This window comes from Lagenorhynchus albirostris, chromosome 3, assembly GCF_949774975.1.
Source record: "Lagenorhynchus albirostris chromosome 3, mLagAlb1.1, whole genome shotgun sequence".
Taxonomy (NCBI): domain Eukaryota; kingdom Metazoa; phylum Chordata; class Mammalia; order Artiodactyla; family Delphinidae; genus Lagenorhynchus; species Lagenorhynchus albirostris.
In genome coordinates this window covers 30,246,691-30,259,493 of record NC_083097.1, presented here as the reverse complement: position 1 = coordinate 30,259,493, position 12,803 = coordinate 30,246,691, and the positions used below count along the sequence as shown (strand labels likewise).

General features: G+C 32.7%; 1 protein-coding gene across 1 annotated transcript in view; it reads right to left on the bottom strand.

Moving 5' to 3' along the window:
- The window catches only part of NIPBL (NIPBL cohesin loading factor), a 192,209-nt gene that overhangs the window by 72,966 nt on the left and 106,440 nt on the right, over nucleotides 1-12,803 (bottom strand). The gene's annotated exons all lie outside the window — the stretch shown is intronic.

The following is a 12,803-nucleotide window of genomic DNA, read 5'->3' as shown; positions in this document are numbered from 1 at the left end:
TAAGTTTTATAAGTCACTTTTGTATTTTAATAAGACACGTTCATATTTACAACTGTAACAGTCTTAATCCTAAACTGATAATGCAGCTTTTAATACATATATCATCATATAGCAACTTTTAAAATACATACTTATTATCATAGCAACGGAGGGTAGTTATATCATCAATTTTTACTACAATTAGTGCCTTCATTTGTCTGCATTGACTAAAAACTTTCTGAAACTAGAGATCCACTTGCATTATCAGGTGTATCTGTAGTCGGGGGTACATCTCACATTCTTGGTAGCACCCAAATTTGTTTTATAGAGGTCTGGAGCAGTTAGTTTGAAAGCAATGCTATCCATCAGTACAGATGAGAGGAGTTGGAAGACACTTATCACCTCATTCTCTTCTACTTAACACTTGCTTCTCATCCGCTACCATCCTGGTGGCCCTGTGCGGTGGCTGTGACAAGAGTTTTATATGCTTTTACCCATCACTGTCTATTTGAGAGGCACGGTAATGCCTTTACTGTTGCGGAAAATTTCCTCAAACAGATAAACCAAAATATGCATTTAACTGAACATAACAGGAACATGAAAGGCAAGATAAATGGAAAACAATACTTTGATATATAAATGTCAATAACTGAAAAGAGTAAATTCAAGCCTGTTATGAAATAAATTCATATTTTTCCATGAAAGAGTAAAGACAGGATAAACATATATCAACAAAATATAATTAGAACTACTAACATAATATTAACTATTTAATCCTATACACATATACACAAACACACAAACAGCTGCTATGAAGAAATAAATCCATAACATCCTGTTGAGAGCTTAAAAATAAAGCAGAACTAGAAAAAGTTATTTATTCAGGATAATTTGTCCTTGATGCCTAAAGATGACGATTTAAACTTAACCATGCAAATCTTTGAGTGGAAGTATAAAAATGATGTCTTACCTGCTAAATTTTAAGAACTGGGAGCAAAGAGTACCTTAGTGGTTTACAGCAGGAAGTATTAGTAACTATAATCAACATTAAGACTATAACACTCAAATGATAATAAAGAATAAAAATAAATAATTCCAAAAATAAATGGGTACTGATTAAGACAATTTAAAAGCCTCAAGAATATACAATACTAATAATATAAGAATATGAAACATAAATTATTAATCTCAAATGAAAAATAATCCTTTTTTTATTCATCATGAAACTTTATTCAACATCATGGAGTTATTTCAGTAACTGTTAACCTCTATTCTTCTAAGGACACGCACAGCAACAATTTTACCCAACAAAGACGTAACATTCGTGACTAGTAATATTCCAAAGACTTCATTGCTTGGAATTGTGACATATTCATGTTGAGTTTAACTTATCTGTGTCATTTTCAAATCATGTTACATTTCTTTGTTCTGTCTTTCTTAATTTAACTGTATCTTATCAGTGAGCTCCACTTTTTAGAATATTATTAGAGGTAAAAAATCAACTTTAGCTTTGGATCGTCAGTATCTTCAACCCCCCAAGGTAAACACACTCTTCATCTCATTTAGAAGTCCTTAATGCTCTGAGCACCTCTAACTAACTAAATATGTGGTTTTTTGATGGAAGGATCATGTCTTCTAGTATGTATCTTCCCCTTTCCACATGACCTATAATATTAAGTATGTATATATAGATGGTCAATAAATGATTTCTGACTCTTTGGTTCACAATTACTTATGTTCACTTACAGATGTACTTCCTGTATAATTTCAGAATTGCTATATTTTATACAAATGAAGACAGTTCCAAATTTTTTTTAATGGAAATTCTTTTTTGTACTACATGAAACATAACCTTTTGGAGTCTATAAATATGGATAACCCAAAGTATTTGGCTTTTAGTTCACCATGAGATTTTTTTTTAAGAAGCAGATTTACCTAATTGTTATGTTCTGCTTAAATTTCCATTCACAAAGATATGCTGACTTGATAAAATATCATAGAATTATTCTGCAGATAAATATACAATAAATAATCAAGGGTTAAGATATGTATGGGTACTTGCACTCTCCTTACAATGGTTTATTATATCCCAAGAACAAGGACTCCGCTCTCTTTGTTCTCTTTTTAAAAAAAAAAATCAGCACAATAGCCAAATACAGAAAATTTATGTCTTATATCTGATAAAGCAGGTAACAAAGTTTATTCATTGTAGTTTACCATTTCTTATTCCCTAAATTAAAAATAATGCTATCAGATTTAAGAGCTCCACTATTCTGTACATCATTTTAACCTCTGTACAACTCTGAAAGTTACGGCAGTATATTTCAAAGACCAACTGTTCCACTTCTAAAGATGACCAACTTAAAAAAAAAAACAACCCAGCAATGGTTAATGTCTCTCAATATACTGTCCTCCAAAAGTGGACTGCCTCATTTTGAATAGAAATATCTCTTCCACAGTTTTATGTATTTTCTGTATTTCTTCCTTTTCATAAAACACTTTATAAATTGACTCAGCAAGGTCCCTTGATTATAAAGGGTAAGCAATAAAATGCTTGACATTCCCATACTCACACTCAGGATCTTTAATACATGAAAGTTTGGATAACTGACTCAGCTTCAAGAGAAATGAAAAAAACGTGAGTACTGCAAATGATCCCTAGAACATATCTGGTTACGTTCTTTTCCCTGAATTAGGTAGGAAATAGTCCTTTAAATAATGCAAATACAGTGTTTAACTGGCTACCTCTTAATACGTTGATGATTTTAGAGATTATTGTTGTTTGCTGAGCTATTTGTTCTTAAAACCTTCAGACTGCTAATACTTTATGATTATCTTTCTCACCTCATTTCTCTCGTCCCAGCTACTTTATGCTTTACATCAGGTTGTTTGAAATACCACAAAATTTTAACTTAGTGGCTTGAGGGATAATGCCATTTAGTCACAATTTTGTTTGGCACCACACTTCTGTAGATATATATTCCATTAGATACAGTGTATCTCTGTTTTCTGGCTCTAATAAAGCTAAAGAATACATTTAATTCTAGATGTGCTACATTTTAGCAACCTTGGTTTTCCAGTATAAATCACTCATACTAGCTAGCACATTTACCAGATTATTAAAACCAGAAGTCATCAAAAGACTTAAAAGTCCCGAAGAGTCACTGATTTGATAACTAACATTGTGTTCTGTCTGTTTCTTTAAATGCGGAAACCCTGAGATTAAAATAAATCACTTCAATCAATGAACTCTTTAGGACTGAAGCTTCAGACAATGGAAGCCAGTCGTGTTCAGAAACAAACCAAGAAACTCACATAAACCTCCAAATTTGGTAAGTCATAAAAAAACCTTGAGTAGGCATAATGTAGTTCAGTGACAATCCTTCCAATAACCTAGCACAAATGGATCTTTTACTTCAATCAGGGTCAAAAAGAAAAAAAAAAGTTCAGAAGTGCAGGTTGTCAATCTGCCCCTCTTGGAATCCTAAGTTAATATGGTTTGAAGACATGTATTTTTTGGTGCAAATGGTTTCTAAATGCAAGTCAACTTCTTTATTTGAAGCCACTAATAGGAAGAGCATCCAAAGAGTATGAAATGCTGATGACACAGCCTTGAAAAAAGTTAACATTTGGGAGGCAGAAACAAAGGGAGGCAACGTGAAGAGAAGCTGAAAAAACGTGGGGTTTAACTATGAGACCAGAACACTGAATGTTCCTTCCACAGGCACCCCCAACGTTACCTAATCTGATGCAGAACAAGGGGTGAAGAGGAAGACTGTGCACTAACAGCCAAAATCCAAAATGAACGTAGGGACATTGAATATTGATGAATAAAAGTTTTGAGGTCACAAAACACTGACCTTAGACAAAGAACTCTGACGTGTATTTTATCAATTATTTGGAAAGAGCAATAGCAAACTAGGAAAAAGGAGATATTACTTTTTGGTGCTAAGGCTCCTTGGTTGAGTGAAAATGAGGGGAGTGAAATTCACATCTTCTACAGTAGATGTTAACAGTCATCAGGATAATAAGGGGGTTGGATCTGTTTATAACTGAAGAGGAGGTCTTAATTTAAGGAAAGAGGGGATCAGGTAGACTACACCCTCTAGAAGAAAAGGATCAAGAAATAACTGAAAGGTATGTTTTTTGTGATGGTTCAGGATAAAAAGAAATGATGTATAATGAGATAATCATGTTTAAAGTTGTCATAATTTTGGTAAAGAGGCAGAAATCCTAAGCATTAGCTAGAAGCTTGTTCAGGATTATTATTTTTTTTAATTTAAAAAGAAAGACTAGTTATTCATTTGTGGCTATGGAGCAGTCATCAGGGTCAAATTTGAAGCTATTCTCTTCCTGATGGTCTTTGAGAAATACTCCTGAAACTAATGTAAATCATCATTATATAATCACTATATAAAGAATGCTGTAACCTAAGAACTGGCAAGTCTCCCTTTAAATTTTAGCCAGCAATTTTTCAAGTTGCAGATTGTGACCCATAAGCAAGTTGTGGAATCAGTTTTGTAGGTGTTGACTAGCAATATGTTTAAAATGAAAGAGAAGATGTTAGTGTTATGCCTGTAGTAAAGGTAGGTGTTGTTATTATGTGTTTGTATGTGCATATTAGGTCACAACATGCATCTTATTTGTCTTAGGTCACAATCAAACTTTATGGTTGCCATGTTTCTCAAAACAGGAATCAATTCAAATTGAAAAGGTCCTTCTAACTTAATCTACCCAATGTTTCTTTTTTTCTTTTTTTTTGGCCATGCCAGGCAGCTTGGGGGATTTTAGTTCCCTGATCAGGGATTGAACCCATGCACCCTGCAACGGAAGCGTGGAGCCCTAACCACAGGACCGCCAGGGAATTCCCAGCCCATTGTTTCTTAAACTACAGGTTCAGTGAAAAATAAACTATAATTTAAATAATATACTCAAATCAAAGTGATTCTACTCATTATAAGTTGACAGAATATTCACTACCTTAAGTTGATAGAATATTCACTACCTATGTTGATAGAATATTCACTACCTTGTATCAGAGAACTTAATTATCTACATTTTTAAGTCTGATATAAAAGTTGCCAATACTACACTTTTGAAGCCCTGTTACAATAAAACCTTGGATACTCAGAAATTACTCTCTTAATTATTTTTTATGTAAACCTTTCTAAAAAAGCACTTTATGCATCTTTTTTTAACAAGACAAGTTTCTTGACTCATGATCATCATTGAAAAGATCAAGTTTTCCACTTTGCTTTACATGGCAATGCCTTTAGGAGTTAACTGCTATGCATAAGACTGTTTGAAATGATATAAAATGATCTATGCTTTCCTTCTGAGTTCTGTAGGTCTGCTTGCAATTTGCTGAAATGTGTACACTCAGATTCTGCTAACAGTGTAGATAGAATATATAACACACAGCAAATGGTGTTCAAATCCTTCAACCCATTTATACCATCCTTGGAAATTTATTCCAAGGAAATTTGTATAACAAAAGGTTCTATGAAGAAAGATGTTTAGATCAGTTTTATCTATTGTAATATCAAAATGTCCAACAACAGGGGAACACAGTGGAAGAGTAAATCATATTAAGTATAATTATGAACAATGTTAGTACAGAGATAGTTAATGTAAAGAAAACAGAATGCAAAATGATAGGTATACTACATTGCACCTTTGTAAAAGATATTTGTAACAGGAGTTGAAGGAAATGAATGCTAATATTATACCAACTTGAGATGAATTTTCCTAAAGAAATAAAAGTTATATTTTATGGAAACAAGAAAAAGGTCAATGATTATTTGTGAGGGATTAGGAGGTATTTCATGAACACAGTGGGTTTTCAACAGAGATGAGGTGGACTGAGGTAGAGGATGGAGAACAGGGGACAAGCACTAGGAACTGGTAGCCCTTTTACAGCATTCCAGCTCTGTCTGCTCTGGACAGAGCATGATATTCAATAGGGAGAAAAAGTAGGTAAGCCCATAAAAGTAGGTACAGTTTAGATGTTACAGTCTTTTTGAGGAGGGACAGAATCAGAATGTACTTTAGAAATGTTACTCTAGCAGTAATTTGTGGGATGGACTGGAAGGGGAAAGACATTAGAAAGGAAATCTTCTAAAAGATATTCAATATGTCTCGGGAAAAAAGTAAGTAGATGCCATGAATTTAACCATTTTCGAAAAGTGGTAATGTTACTATTATATACTTATCATGCCAAACTTTAGAAAGGAATATTTAGCTCAAAATAATATTAACTATTTAACATGTTTAAGATCACGAAGAAACCAGAAAATATGAAATCAAGGACAACAAAATTCACTGTTGACATCTGTTATTTAAATATTTTAATCAATTTGATCAAGTATTAAACTATGTTTATTAGCTATTCAATTAACTACTATTAAATTAGGTTGAATACGTAGGGAATTTTAGCAACATTTATTTTATAATATGCTAGAAAAACATTTTCTAACAACACTAGGAATGGCATATTTCCTGATTATGTTTTTACTACTAATGGCTGTAAACAATGTTTAATTTTAACTAATCTACTCTTACCTTACTTCTGCCACATTGTACTCTAAATTAGCCAAATGTTTAACTTCTCTAAACTTGTACTGCTTTTTCCTTCTGCCCTTGTGCTAAAAACACATGTGATTCCTTATTCCTCTGGATTCATATACACCTTTTTTCTTAAGAATATTACACTGTCACTATATCTTTAGTTACCCATATTCTCCATGAGATCATAAGCTTGATAAAGTCACAGACTTGTGTTCCAGTTTGCATCATCTAGCAGAACGCATGGGATGTTGAAGATGGCCATAAATATTTATTGAATGATTAGTGTAATCATTAGAATAAATTTATGAGATTTTTCAAGAAATTTTTCCAATTGAAAATTCTTTTTTAAACCCTGAAAGCAGTTCTTAGTTGTTCTACATTGACAATTACAGAGAAGTTATCCAAAAAATGAAAAGATGGGAGAGAAGATTTCATAATTGACATGCAACAAGTATAAAATATTTAAAGGTAATTTCAGCCTGTATACACTTGTTATATGTTTATATTTAATATATCAATTATATATTAATATACGAATAACATATATAATTCTACTACATAAAACTAAGTGCTCACAAATATTAAATATCCTGGCAAAAATATTATATTTGGCTAATTTCATACTACATTTATAAATATTGGATAAAAATAGGAAAATAATTCAAAACTCTATCTAGATCAGTCTTTTTAATACTCAAATGATAGTGTGAAATACAAATTTTGAGTCTCATTTGCTACAGAATAAGGAATCTAGTTATCAGATGCACCTATATAAAATTTCAATTTTATATTTATATTATGTTCAGCAAACTAAAGCCTGTGAGTCAAATTTGCCCCATCACCTGTTTTTGTATATAAAGTTTCATTAGAATACACTGACACACAATCATTTACATATTGTCTATCCCTGCTTTCGTACTACAATGTTAGAGATAAGTGGCCTACAAAGCCTAACATATTTTACTATCTGGGCCTTTACACAAGAAGTTTGCCTACCCCCAATTTATATCCTGTTATACTTTATTCAATATGAAACAAAGTGCCACCCACCCTGCAAGTGCAGTCACTATATAGGTATATTCTGCACAGTTTAGGCCATTGCAAATTGGTTTATTTAATGAAGACAAAATACCAAGGAGTTGGTTTAAAGCAACTGAAAGAACACTGTTACAAATGAAGAATGCACAAGAAAAGATTTTAAGAAAACTCTTGTTTTAAGCATCATGGTTTTGATATTGTGCAGTTGTCAAATTACCATGAGGAAGAACTACAAAAGGAAACATTTTATTTTAGAAGTTTTTTATGTAAATGACAATTTACTACTACCTAATATAGAAACTAGGAGCAGGGATCATAAGATCCTTTCCTTAATATATATACACAGTGAGAAAAAGAAATGACAGAAGCACAACCTAACTTGCTTCAAGGAACTAGAAAAAGAAGAATAAAGTAGAAAAAGAAGAATAAACTAAGCCCAAAGTTAGTAGAAGAAGGAAGGAAATAACAAACACCATGGCAGAAATAAACAAAAATGAGACTAAAAAGAGAATAGCAAAGATCCATGAAAGTAAGACTTGGATTTTTGAAAAGATAAACAAAGTAGACAAGCCTTTAGCTATGCTTACCAAGAAAAAAAAAAAGACTCAAATAAAATTAAAAATGAAAGGGGAGACATTACAACTGATACCACACAAATACAAAGGACTGTAAGAGACTACTATGAACAATTATACACCAACAAATTGGACAACCTAGAAGAATGAATAAATTCCTACAAACATATAATCTACCAAGATTAAATCATGAAGATATAGAAAATCTGAACAGACCAATTACTAGGTGACTGGTCCCAAAAACCTCCCAACAAAGAAAACCCCAGGACATATGACTTCCCTGGTGAATTCTACCACACATTTAAAGAAGAATTAATAACCAATTCTTCTCAAACTCTTCTAAAAAATAGAAGAGGAGGAAACAGCTCCAAGCTCATTTTACAAAGCCAGCATTCCCCTATACCAAAATCAGACAAGGGCACTACAAGAAAAGAAAAATTACAGGGCAATATCCCTGATGAACAGAGATCCAGAAGTCCTCAACAAAATATTAGCAATAAAAAGATCACATACCATGATCAAATGTGATTTATTGCAGGGATGCAAGGAAGGTTCAACATCCACAAATCAATCAATGATACACCACGTTAACAAAGTGAGGATAAAAATCATGATTATCTCAATAGATGCAGAAAAAAACATTTGACAAAATTCAACATCCATTCACAATAAAAACTCTCAACAAAATGGGTACAGAGGGAATGTACATCAACATTATAAAGGCCACATATGACAAGCCCACAGCTAACATTATACTCAATGGTGAAAAGATGAAAGTTTTCATTCTAAGATCAGGAACAAGATAAGGATGGCCACTCTTGCCACTTTTATTCAACATAGTACTGAAAGTCCTAGACAGAGCAACTAGGCAAGAAAAAGAAATAAAAGGCATCCAAATCAGAAAGGAAGAAGTAAAACTGTCACTATTTGCAGATGACATGTTATTATACACAGAAAACCCTAAAGACTATACCACAACTGATAGAACTAATAAACAAATTCAGTAAATTTGCAGGATACAAATTCAATATGCAAAATTCAGTTCTTTTTTGATACACTAACAAATTTCCAGAAAGAGAAATTAAGATAATTTCATTTATAACTTCATCAAAAAGAATAAAACATCTAGGAATAAACTTAACCAAGGAGGTGAAAGATCTGTATACTGAAAACTGTAAGGCATAGTTGATGAAAGAAACTGAAGAAGACACAAATAAATGGAAAAATATTCCATCCTCATGGACTGGAAGAATTAATATTGTTAAAATGTCCATACCACCCAAAGCAATCTACAGATTCAGTGCAATGCAATCCCTATCAAAATTCCAATGGCATTTTTCAGAGAAATAGAACAAACAATCCTAAAATTTGTGTAGAACCACAAAACAGACAAAGAGTAAAGCAATCTTGAGAAAGAAGAACAAAGCTGGGGGCACCACACTTACTGATTTCAAACCATATTACAAAGATACAGCAATTTAAGTGGTATGGTGTTGGCATAAAAACAGAGACATAGATCAATGGAAGAGAACAGAGAGTCCAGAAATAAACTCATGCACATATGGTCAATTAATTTACCAAAAAGGCACCAAGAATATTCAATGGGAAAATGATAGTCACTTCATTAAATCGTGTTGGAAAAACTGGACAGCCACATGCAAAAAAATGAAACTGGACAGCTATCTTACACCATACACAAAAATCAACTCAAAATTGATTAAAGACTTGAATGTAAGACCCAAAACAATGAAATTCCTAGAAGAAAACAGGCGGTAAGCTCCTTGACATTGGTCCTGGCAATGATTTTTACCAAAAGCAAGACAACAAAAGCAAAAATAAACAAATGGGACTACATCAAACTAAAAAGCTTTTGCATAGCAAAGGAAACCATCAACAAAACAAGGCAACCTACTGAATAGGAGAAAACATTTGCAAATCCAATGTCTGATAAGGGGCTAATATCTAAAACATATGAAGAACTCATACAACTCAATACGTAAAGTAACCAAACAATCCAATTAAAAAATGGGCAGAGGATCTGAACAGACATTTTTCCAAAGAAGACATACAGATGGCCAACAAGTATATGAAAAGGTGCTCAATATCACTAATCATGAGGGAAATGAAAATCAAAACCATGAGATATCACCTCACACCTGTTAGAATGGTTATTATGAAAATGACAACAGATAAGTGTTGATGAGAATGTGGACAAAAGGGAACCCTTATGTACTGCTGGTGGGAATGTAAATGGGTACAGCTATTATGGAAAACAGTATGGAGGTTCCTTAAAAAATTAAAAATAGAACTACCATATGATTGGGCAATTCTACTTTTGGTTATATATCTGAAGGAAATGGAACCATTATCTCAAAGATATCTGCACTTCCATTTTCACTGTAGCAGTATTTGTAATAGCCAAGACATGGGAAAAAAACCTAAGTTGTTTAGCTCATTGATGGGTGAATAAAGAAAATGTGGCATATAGACACAATGGGATATTACTCAACCAAAAAAAGAAGTTAATCCTGCCATTTGCAACAACATGGGTGGACTCTGATGGCATTATGCTAAGACAGATAAATAAGTTAGAGAGAGAAAGACAAATACTGTATGATCTCACTTATACGTAGAATCTAACAAAAACAGAATTCACAGAAGCAAAGAACAGATTGATCTTTGCAATCTGTAGGAGGTGGATGAAATGGGTAAAGGCAGTCAAAAGGTAAAAACTTCCAGTTATAAGATAAATAAGTTCTGGGAATACAATGTACAGCATGAGATGATGGATGTTAACTAAACTTACTGTGGTAATCATTTCACAATAAATACGTATAGTCAGCCCTTCATATCTGCGGATGGGGAACCTGCGGATACAAAGAGTTGACTGTATGATACCATTTTATATAGGGACCTGAAAGCATCTGTGAGGGGTCCTGGAACCAACTCCCTGTGGATACCGAGAGATGACTGTATATCAAATCATTATTTTATATACCTTAAACTAAAACAACGTTATATGTTAATTTTATCTCAATAAAACTGGAATGAAATAAATGATGGCAGCAATGTTTTCAGATATACACTGAATATAAAGTATGTATACACAAGTGAGACTTATCTTAAAAAATTACTTCATTAGATAAATTCGATTAAAAATGGGATAACTGGGGCTTCCCTGGTGGTGCAGTGTTTGAGAGTCCGCCTGCCGATGCAGGGGACATGGGTTCATGCCCCGGTCCAGGAAGATCCCACATGCCGCGGAGCAGCTGGGCCCGTGAGCCATGGCCGCTGAGCCTGTGCGTCCAGAGCCTGTGCTCCGCAACGAGAGAGGCCACAACAGTGAGAGGACCGTGTAATGCAAAAAAAAAAAAAAGGGATGACTACATTTCTTTATATAAAAAAACTAGACAAATTTTAGCTCTGACTATAAGATTCACTTTGGTCTTCATAACTGCACAAAGTAGGAAAAAAACTGGTTCCTCTATTTTAAAAGTGAATGAACTCTGAATCAGAGCTTTGAAAGGCTATGATTTGTTGAAGGCTCTGATTCCAGTGCTCTTTGAACTACAATGTATAATGGGCTTAACGGAATTGTCAAAAGTTAGCATGTCAGTAGTCAAAGAATGCTATTTTTTTGTAGGTGCAGAAGAGGATCCACATTTAAAAATTCATATTATATTGTATCATATTATATCATAGTATAGTACAGCATATACTGTTAACTCTAATATATATTACTCTAACATACTGAATTCTTAAAAAAACTACTGAAAACCTCCCCATACGAGAACTTGATACAGATATTAAGATAATGAATACCTACTTGATATACTATAATACATTATAATATGTATTATAACATACTGTATTATACTATATACAATAATATTAAAATATATTAACTATTTAATATAATACTATGATATACATACAATGTTACAGTTATCAAGTAGGTATTCATTATCTTAATATCTGTACCACGCTCTTGTAGGGGTGGGTTTCAAAAACATTTTTTAGAATGAGAGAATTCAGTATGTTGGAGTAATGTGTATTTCTTCATAAACAGTAGAGGGTTCTCTTAGAATTAATCATGTGTTTTCTCTCACCCTTCAACCATATATCTATTTCTACAGATAAGAAAACCTTATAGAAGCTATGACCTTAGCTGGCCTGAGATAATGAATGGGAAGGAAAGAGAACACTGCTAGCAAACTTCAATACATTTAATTTTTATGAAAAAATTCTACTTAATGAATCTCTTTAAATCAATAGTTATATCAATTATCTACTGAGTAATATCTGAACCAGAGAAATTCTATAAATAGAAATCATGGACAAAATTTTTCAAAGTATTGCTCTAAAATCACAAGTCAAGTGTGTATTATGCCAACTTCTGTAATAAATACTCTCCAAAAACTTCCTAAAGATATAACTAATGATAAAGTCTTTACGGAAACTAAAAGTTTTATTTTTTTAGAAAAGTATTTTATATATTGTTCAAATGAGCCAAAGTAAATTTCTACTGTAGCATAATTAAGGATTTTGAATATTATAATCATAACTACTTTACTGAGGATTTCTCAATTTAGGAATTCATAAACTATGCCAAAAATTCACTCTCAGAAACAGTACTTTCTCTCA